The sequence below is a fragment of the Orcinus orca genome, chromosome 2, assembly GCF_937001465.1.
Source record: "Orcinus orca chromosome 2, mOrcOrc1.1, whole genome shotgun sequence".
Classification (NCBI taxonomy): domain Eukaryota; kingdom Metazoa; phylum Chordata; class Mammalia; order Artiodactyla; family Delphinidae; genus Orcinus; species Orcinus orca.
This window is the reverse complement of record NC_064560.1, coordinates 161520079-161530483: the sequence shown is the minus strand read 5'-3', so window position 1 is coordinate 161530483 and position 10405 is coordinate 161520079. Positions and strand designations below refer to the sequence as shown.

Genomic DNA, 10405 nt, shown 5'->3' with positions numbered 1-10405 from the left:
GTTCTGACAAATGTATAATGTCATATATCCAACATTGTAGTATCTTACAAAATAGTTTCACTGTCCTAGAAATCTTCTGTGTTCCACTTATTCATCCCTCCTGCCTTAGTATCCCCTGACAATCACTGATGTATTTACTGTCTGCATAGTTTTGCCTTTTCCAGAATGTCATATAGTTGGAATCCTATCGTATATAATCTTTTCAGGCTGGCTTCTTTCACTTAGAAATATGCATTTAAGTTTCCTCTGTGTCTTTTCATGGCTTGAGAGCTCATTCCCTTTTAGCACTCAATAATATTCCACGGTCTGGATGTGCTACAGTTTACTTAACCGTTCACTTACTGAAGGGCATCTTGATTGCTTCCAAGTTCTGGCAATTATGAATAAACCTGCTATAAACATCTATGTACAGGGTTTTGTGTGGACATAAGTTTTCAACTCATTTGGGTAAATACCAAGTATAGCAATTACTGGATGAAATGCTAACCTCAATACCTTTTCCTCATGGTCCTCACAATTGTTGTGTCAACATCCTACCTTCAAAATTACACAACAGGGAAGTAAATGTGATTACCTAGGGAGACATTGGAACTAGCATAAGGTAAGGGACCAGCACTGACCCTGGAAGCACCCCAAAACTTAGAGGTTCAAGAGGATTCCAAGTCGAAAAATAATGCTGGGAAACAGACGAGCAACGTAGGAGGGTCGTCATTTACATGATCTTGATTGCAAAGAGAAGAAACCATTCCAAGAGGAGGGTCCTGGCCAACTATGTTGACTGCTGAGAGCTCAACACGTGGCTGCCGAAGATTTGCTGGATTTGAGGAGTCCAGGATGCGCTGACCTGCTGATGCTTGACTGTGGACTGAGGTTAACAAGTGTGTCTGCACCAGAACACTGCCACTCTTTTCCTTTTCAGAGTACGGGGAGGTGTATTCCACAACAGAAACAGCCCAATCTTCAACTAGGGCCACCTGCCCGCATGTCCAAAAGGCTCTGCTCCCAGTTAGAGCAAGAAATCCCAGATGTCTGCTGTGAGATACATCTGGATCCACCACAGCTGTTCTGCCATGATGACCAAATCACGCTTTGTGACAAGTACTTCAAGTCCCAGGAGCACAAGAATCAGGAGGTGTATGGAGTACAAAAAGCTGCTGAGAATTACAGGAAGTTATTCCAGGAGATATTGAACACATTGAAGGAGGAACTTGAAGTAACAAAAAGCATATTGGCTGATGAGCAAGGAAGAATGGTGATGATGCAGGAGGAAGAGCAGAATTTTAAAGTGATGATTGAGTCTGAATATAGGATAAGGTTCCGACTGATGATTGAAGAAAACAAAGTGAACTTCCAGAGCCTGCAAGGTTGCAGATTCAACCTGAACCTGAGAGAAGCCAATCAGAACCAACTGATGGAGTTTGCCACAAAGTTGAAGGAGAAGTTCCAGGAAATACTACAGAGACGGAACTGTTTGGGGAGAGAGAACATGAGTAAACTGAGGGAGAGTGAAGTCAACTCTCTGAACAGATCTGCAGCCTCCAAAAATCACTGCAGAGCTAGAGAAGAAATGTGGGCAATCTGCCTCAGCGTCACTCCAGAATGCAAGGTATTCTCTGGAAAGGAGTGAGTCACTACTGCTTCAGTGTCTAGAGCCCGCCCGAATCACAGACCTGAGTTTATGCCAAATAACAGGAATGAGCAAAATGCTAAACGTGCTGCAAAGCCCTATAACTTTGGACCCTAAAACAGCTCATCCCTGTCTGGTCTTATCTGAGGATCTGAGAAGTGTGAGACTCAGAAATGTGCAGCAGGATGTAGCCGGTCACCCAGAGAGATGTGACTTGAGTGCCACCATATTGGGTGTGGAGAGCTTCCCCTCAGGGCGGCACCTACTGGGGGGTGGGTGTGGAAAAGGCAACACAGTGGCGGCTGGGCGTACACGGAAGCTCGGCCAGCAGAAGTGCTTCCGGAGATAAGGTCTTATTCAAGGATCCATCATGGGAACTGATTATACTTTCTGGGCCTTTCCCCCTTTAAAAAAGGTTTCCTTGAGAGAGCAAATGCACAGAGTTGGAGTTTTCCTGGACTATGAATATGGACAGATATCCTTCTATGATGTGACAAAGAGATCCCTCATCTATAATTTCTCTTATCTCGCCTTCCAAGGAGCTCTCAGGTCTATATTTTCTCTTTGTATCTCAAATGGAGGCATGAATTCCGACTCTCTGAGCATCTGCCTCCCTCATGTTTCTTCTTGTAATGGTACTCTTAGCCCTCAATCTTCTTTGGTGTGAAATCTAAGACCACAAGAGGCAAGAACGTTACAAGCATGACTTTATATAAGTTATTTTACAAAGTAATCCAATAAAAGATTTTTAGCACTCGAAAAAAAAATTGCACAACAGACGCTTTCTCAAACTTGGAGTTTGTGTTTGGGTGGACGACTGTTCCCTCTGCTCCCCGATTCTACCATCAACTTCTGGAGAAGGGCCCTGTGTCTGAGCAGCAATTGTCGGTGGAGAAGCAGCTGTGCAGAAGAGGCTGCAGGCGCCACTGATGCCTCTTCAGCTGGAGACAAAAGTGGGGAGACGTGGTTTATCCAGAATTAGACTAAACCGTATATGATGAAATACACTGCTTTGTAATGCTGGGGTTTCCAATTGCCACTGAATTCACTTAGTTTCAACTTCACATTCAAGGGGGCGGGGAAGAAAATATTGTGCTGCAAGGGTGGTGGTGGTGGTGTGTGTAGGGGGCCTTTAATGAATAATTTGGTGTCAATTTTGAGTCCCAGCATCGGATACTTGTCAAAAGGAGCTGGAATTTCTGAGGTATGTCCTTGCTCTTTTTGACCCCATGGACTTTCCTTGTTTAGACCCCCAGACGGTGCCAATGGTTTCGGTGTTGGTGAGCTGCTCTGTAGATTGAGAGCCATTAGCCAACGAACTCCGGGCCTCCACTGCGCCTTCTACAGGTTGTATGATGCCAGCCAATATCTTTGCTTTGTTTACCCTGCTGAGGTCTCTCTATCGTTAACATCCTTTTTATGACTGACAGTTTTTTGGTTTGCAGCAAATAGTTTTCCAAAAAATAAACCAACTCCAGATTATTTTGATGGTTGAGATAACATGCTGAATGTAAAAATGGACATTTTCCAGTAACTCCAGTGGGTGATCTCCCGTTGAATGGATGAAGCTGCCGTCTAGATAGGGTCCAACCCACCATTCCAGGAGCCCTAGAGAACACCAGGAAGATAAAGATATCTACAGTATATTGATTTTAGAGGATAAATAATGTTGCCAGAGGCTATAGCTTGTGAGAAGTGAGGTATGTTTGACCCACTTCATTTAGCGCTCCCATTTCTTAGAAACAGATCCCAATCTACACGATCTAATCCTGTAGCTACACAATTGTGACGCGATAGACACTAAGTGATTATGTCTCCTCTGAGCAGTTGATTACCTGTATTTTAAAGCCACTTTAGAATTATAGAAAGAATAAGACCCGTGGGAACATGGAGGTCAGTCTATCGAGCCTGGCGCTTCCAAATGATCTCTACGATTGTCTTCAGGTAACTGTGTCGCTTCACTTCTTCCACTAGAGGGTATTTTAAAGCCTCCCTGAGTCAGATGTTCTATGGTTTATTCTTCTATTCTTTCCAATTATTCCACCAAAACATTCTTTAATCAATCCGCTTTCAAAATTGTTTTTTTCATTTAAATCAATTCTTAAGGGTCTGAGGTATTCGTGGAATACAGAGAGAGATCTAGCAACAGTAATTAAATACCTATACAGGTTGTACTCTTATAATGCTTTTTTTTTTTTTTTTTTTGCGGTACACGGGCCTCTCACTGTTGTGGCCTCTCCCATTGCAGAGCACAGGCTCCGGACGCGCAGTCTCAGCGGCCATGGCTCACGGGCCCAGCCGCTCCGCGGCATGTGGGATCTTCCCGGACCGGGGGACGAACCCGTGTCCCCTGCATCGGCAGGCGGACTCTCAACCACTGCGCCACCAGGGAAGCCCCTCCTATAATGCTTTTAAAAAAAATCTAATGCCCAGGGAACTTTGCTTTGGAGGAGCACTTTCTTTCTGGCAAGTCATCATTTAGTTTAGTTCATCAAATAGTTGCTAATGGCAGCTCTTGCTGGATGCTGCATTAGGAGGATGAATTCATGAATAAGACACAGTCTCTGCCCTCATGGTGCTCCCAGTGCCAGTGGCAAGCTGGGACATTTCAGTGTGATGTGGGAGTGCTGTGATGGAGGGTGGTCAGGGCGATAGCATCTTTGCATCTCAGCCTGGAGGTCTTACTCCTGAGACACTTCTCAAAACAACCAGTAGGAGTCAGGCAGGTAGACGATAGGGGCAGAAGACCCAGAAAAGGAGCTCGCGCATCTTGGATGACACGAGCAAAAGTACTGACGTGGCTGGTACCTGAAGGGCAAGGAGGAGAGTTGAAAAGAGGTGAGGCTGCGGAAGCACCTGGGAGTCCACCATGGGGTTTGCAGTCTACACTGTAGGTAATATGGAGTCGTGGCAGGATTTTAAGCAGGCTTTTTTTTTTGGCCGCAACACGCGGCACGCAGGATCTTAGTTCCCTAATCAGGGATCAAACACGCGGCCCCTGCAGTGGAAGGACTGGAAGCGCGGAGTCTTCACCACTGGACCACCAGGGAAGTCCAGGGGATTTTTTTTTTTTAAGATAGAATATTTTGATGATTATGCGGAGGACTGTGGCTTGGAGAGAGCAAGATAGAAGCAGGAAAGTTTTTGAGGAGTTTTGGTAAAAAGTGCAGGATGGAGATGAGAGGCATGGCTTCATGACTCCTAAATAAGCTCAATGGGGGAATCCTTTTCAAGGCAGATACGTTGTAGTGCATCCCACACTTGTCCAGCGGATGACAGCGCTTTGGGAGGGCGGAAGACCTAGTGCACCAGGTGTATCCGGTCTCCTCTGGAAGCTCCCTCTCATCCCTGAGCGTCCTCAAGATCAGAGGCCACTACTGGGTGTGATTTTGGAAACAGAGACAGCTCCTTCTTTCCCCCCTTCCGTATCTGCTCACTGATGCTGGAAAACCCTTTAGGACAAGGATTAAAAATAAGGTACCCACACGACCGCTAACTTTTCTTTCATACTTATTAGGTTTGGGGTGCTAAAGAATCTGAGCAAGGTAGTAGATTGCATAATCTGATGTCAGATCCTGTGCCGGATCTGGATTTCTTTTGCCCCTCCAGATGGATTACCTGCCCTTGCGTGGCCTATTCTGTGCCCCCAGGAGGCCGGCTGCTGTAGGCAGCCCCATCAGATTCTCTTGCTGAAGCTCCTGCCAGATTCTCATAAGGGCTCCACCACCCCTGGCCCCTTGGTTTTGGGGTGGGAGTAGCTCACTGCCGGTAAGAGTCCCTGAGTGCCCCCCCCAACCTCTCACCGATGCCCTTTACCGGCCTATGCTTGACTAAATAGCAACTTCATTTCATTCTCCTCAGTTAATAACTATTTTGAGAGTTTCCTGCTATTCCCCTGCTGATACAGTTCCTTTTCCATGTTTGCGCTTTGGTAGGGATAGGACACTGAGTTCCTGAGCGTGAGGGTAACCACGGAAAAAGGAAGAGATCAAGAAAGGATTCTGGGGCCATAGAAGACCTCCTTCATACCTATCATAGGGCCGCCTGGCTGCCCATCTTCTTATGCTGTCTGAGGAAAAGCTGGCTTCACAGATCTAGTTTGCATTTATATTTTAAAAATCCTGAATTGATTTGTAACCTCCAATCTGGTGGTAATTCATAACCACTCCATCAATAGGTATTTCTTGTCTAAGCGTGTAACTTAGCAGACTCATCATAGGGAGGGAAACCAGAAACGTACAGATGTCGTCTTAAGTTAGGCGTGTAACAGAGTCTTCAAGGGTTAAGAAACAGCCACACGCTGCGAGGCAGGTACAGTAGGTTTACCAGAGGTTTTCTTTTGTGCTTCAACGATAAAGTGGTTGGTGGTCTGCTGGCTACAGCCTGTTACACATTCCTTGCTTTTATTAGAATAACCATAAGCCTCGAAGACCCACCCTGATGTCAGTGGCAGGTTTTATAGAACACTCACAAGTTTCTTCTTGTCGTATTTGGGGGTATATAAAGTGTGCAGCATAATAGGTAACAGGTTGGAAGACCAGTTCAGGGCCTGCAAAAGTCCCAATTCCTGATGTGAATATTTAATACCTCCTCATTACAGGAAAAGGTTGACTACCAGATGCCGGTTACCGGGCTCCAAAGCCCACTAAAGCTTTGAGTTCCTCCAGGAGCGAGGGTGGGTTTTGGCAGCTTCCCCTGCCCTTCAAATAACCTGGAGGTCAGGACATGCCCAGCTGATTTAGGAACCCTGGAGAGGAGGATTGGCTGGAAGTATCTCATCTGTTATTCAGCGGCCAAGTGGTGAATTACTTCCAATACCGTGATTTCCTGAGATGATAGAGCACTGTGGTTTAAACCATTATTTTGAATAAACTCAAAAGCATCGCAACACATGTAGACTCCGAGTTGGTGTGTTCACATCACTAAGACAGCGTTTCCGGATGTACATTTTTGGAGGTCCCTGAGATCATCCCCTGAACTCTAACGGCAGTTCATTGGCACGGCAGTGACCCAGCCCTGCACTCCTGAGCAGAAAAACACTCTCACAATTTGTCAGGTTCTAGATGCTGTCATTTATCCAGCTGTGTTTTGACCGCAGCGGGTCTGGGAATTGCATCGTTTTGCGTTTCCATGGCACATGGTGGTTTCTTGACAGAATGCTCACGGGCTGCCTCCTGCCTCAACTCCCCAGGGTGGTGGGAAGAAGGGTGCTTTGCTGCCCGGCTTTCACCATCTGCCACTATTGTGCCAAGCCATGCCCCATGGCCTTGGACTGACAGGGGACCCGGGCTGCAGTGTTGAGCTCCTGTCACTGTCCCAGGCTCCCTGTAAAAAGGAAGCTAACGTTTCAATACTGGGTAAAAACAGTTTTACCCAATATTTTCATATATAGGGTGAGTCTATTGAATTGGCCTTAAAAAATCTAAATCCAAGAACTCCTAAACTATACATAACAAATGATTTGAAATACCTTTGTTGTTATTTTTCTTTAAAAAAAAAAAATTCCAGAATGGAAATAACTATTTGTTACTATTCTGCTTAAAACCCTGGCTTTCTATCTCCTCTTAAAATCAGATGCAAAGACCATTAACATGATCTCTGAGGCCATGCTTGTTGCTGCCCTTGCCTTAGCTGAATTTCTTCCTTCCCCCAAGCTGTAACCACTCTGGCCTCCTTTTAGCTTCTTGAACTCACTAAGCCTCAGGGCCTTTGCACACGCTAATCTCTACACCTGGAATATTCTCCTCTTTCTTTCCTACTCCCCTCCCCCCTTCAGATTTCAGTTTTAATATTATTTATTCAGGGAAGCCTTCCCAGACCCTAGCTTAGGTCAAGTCCCTCTTGATTTCATAGTCCCCTAGACTTCACTATTGGGCCTACTGCCATTGGAAGCAATGAATTATTCGTGTAATTACTTATTTAATGTCTTATTCCCTTCTAGACTGTAGACATCAAGAGATAATGGATGCTGTATTCTCAACACCTAGCGGAGTACCTTTCATATAGACAAATGTCTAATTGTTGAATTAATTATTTAAATGATGCATACTTATTACAAAACAAATTATCGAAAGTGAAGAAAATGTAGAGAAGAAAATTAAAATAACCTATATCTCTACTATTAACATTTCAGTGTATTTCCTTATGTCCTTTTTCTAAAAAAACAAACATATGTGGTACGTGGATAAACATTACCAGCTGAAAGCTGGATCCTATGGACATTTAGAAAAGTCTTAAAATGCACCAGGCTCCTGGTGTTCAAAACTGATATCAGGGGCGGGGGGAGAGTTTGAGCAGGGATATCACCATTCATGGTTTCTAAGGCTGGGGAGGGATTAAAAAGAAGCTCCTGGGAGCAAGTTCTGGGATCTTCCTACCAGATTTCACTGTCACTTTAGGAATATTTATTTAGGCTCTTTTAGTAAAGTAACAATTTCTTAAATATTTGGAAACATGTCACTTCACTATTTAATTTTTGTTGTTGTTACTCTTCCCATAATTCATATTATAGGGCACATTTTCCAGAATTGTGGTACCAGATTGCCCATTCCCAGCTCTTTTGTAAAAGGGGAAATGTCTGGAAATAGACTGGGAGCAAAGGGACAATCTCCATTCCCAGAAAACGGCAGGATTTCTTTGTTCCCCCTCTCCTGCCCCCGCCAGCGTTACCGCAGTTTATCGTGTAGAATCCCTTTCTATCGATGGGCTAAGTCCACAGAGCAGGTACTGTTGTTACGCCCAATTTTATAAGTGAGGAGATGTGATGTAAAGAGGTCACAGAACTTGCCCATGGCCACACTGCTAGTCAGCGGCTGGCAGGCTTAAAACCCAAGTCGGCCTGACTCCAAAGCCCAGGCTTGTGCTGCCCCAGGTGGATCCGTCTAGATTCCACCAAGTGGATGAGGAATATGAATGGACTTCACAGAGTCTTGAAAACCCCCGAGCTTGTATATAAATTTTGTGTGTCTGCACAGGTTTTGTATTTTTTTCTGGGGAGAAGTTCTCTATATTGCATCAGATTTGTTTGGAACAAGAAAAATAAAGATTCATCTGGATTAACAATTACCCTAATATTTGTTGATTGGTTACCAAGTACTGTTCTAAGCACTTTGCATGTATTAAATACTTCAATCCTTGCAATAACTCTGTGTGACTGGCACTAGTATCCCCATTTTATGATCAAAGAAACTGAGACACAGAGAGGTTGTCACTTGCCCAAGGTCACACAGCCGACTGTGGTGCAGGGATCTTATCCAGGCAATTCCCTCGAGTCTACATGCCTATTTAACCACAGTAAACAAATGCCCTCTTTGCAGATCTCTCAATGTCTTGTGCATTTTCCTCTCCTGAACTTGAGATGTATCTCCCTGTTACTGTATACAATTCATGTAGTAGTTTTTCCTTCCTCCCCTTAAAGCTATTAATAAATTGGTGGTAGATCTTACAATAGAGGACATCCTAGAATAAAAATTAGCAACTCTCCTCGGCAGGATTAATCATATTAGTGATTCACACTGCTGTAAGAACTATGCTAAAAGACTGTCATCCCTCTGGTATGAAATTTGGACAAGTTCTTCATGGAGGTGGGGCTCTGAATAAAAAGGGTGTCCCTTTGGTGGAGGCAGGGACAGAGAAGTAACTAGGAGGTAAGAGGGGATCCCACTGGCAATCACTGAGTGTACGGGGGTGGTCAGAGATTACATATATCTACTCTGTGCCTGTGAGTATACACTTGTGTTCTAAATATGGATCGATACACATTTGACTTACATGTATTGATTAAGATGAATGCCGTCTAGATGATCTGATACTCTCTCTACACCTTTTGAGATAATGAGGCACAACCTAAATTGAGCCCAAATGGCTTTCGGGGATTGCTGGTATGAGGACTTAAACACACTTCACAGTTCTTCCCTTTACAGATGGAGAAATAGAGGTAAGAGGGTTGGGCTACTTGTTTGGGGGATTCTGGGGGATTTAATATAAAGCTAAGAAGAGAGTTATGACTTTCCTCTCCCTGCTGAGGAATTAGCATTTTCCTGATTGAGTGACATTGAGACCAAAGACTGAAATAACAGAGCCTCAGAGATGAGAATTGAGTCTACCCCAGGGTCCAGATGAGGTGAAAGACAAAACAGGAAGCATATGCGCTTACAGTGGAGTCCTTGGCCAGCGCCACGCAGCCTCCGTGGTTTAAGCTGAGTGGGTGTGGGAGAAAGGCCTGAAAAATGCACGCTAGGCTGGCTTTCGAGAGAGAAAGATCTTGTACCTTTCTTTTCTGAATGTTCAAATTCTGGCAGACTCCAACTTTCAGGCCCATTAAAATTCAGGAAGGGAAAAAGGAAAAAAATTGAACTAGTTTTCAAAGAAGAAAAAAAGGCAACAAACACACCCACTCTTGCAAAAATAAAATCCCACCCCCCCAAAACCGTTAGGAAAATGTTTTTGAGCTTTAAAAAACAGAAGGGGGTTGGAATGTCAATGGGACACAGGCCGTGGAATGACTATTAAACGTGGCATTTCCACCAGTGTCCGTGCATGCACGTCTTAACCTTGTTTGATCCTTGGAGAGAAACAGCCCTGTTCCCTCCGCAGAAGAAGGAATAGAACCCATTTCTATCGATGGGCTAGATCCCACTGTGTTAATGTGGTTAGGTGGAGTGCGGGGAACAATTTGCTCTAATTCACTGCCCCAAAATAAGAGCCTCTTGCTCTGGAAGCTTCCTCTCCAACCCACCCTCCCATGCAATCAACAGTCCAGGCCAAATCCTTCCTTCA

At 44.6% G+C, this 10405-nt stretch overlaps 1 pseudogene; it reads left to right on the top strand.

Annotated features, from left to right (window-relative positions):
* The first annotated feature begins 683 nt into the window (after positions 1–683).
* Positions 684–2355, top strand: LOC101278196 (probable E3 ubiquitin-protein ligase TRIML2; annotated as a pseudogene).
* Positions 2356–10405: the final 8050 nt, after the last annotated feature.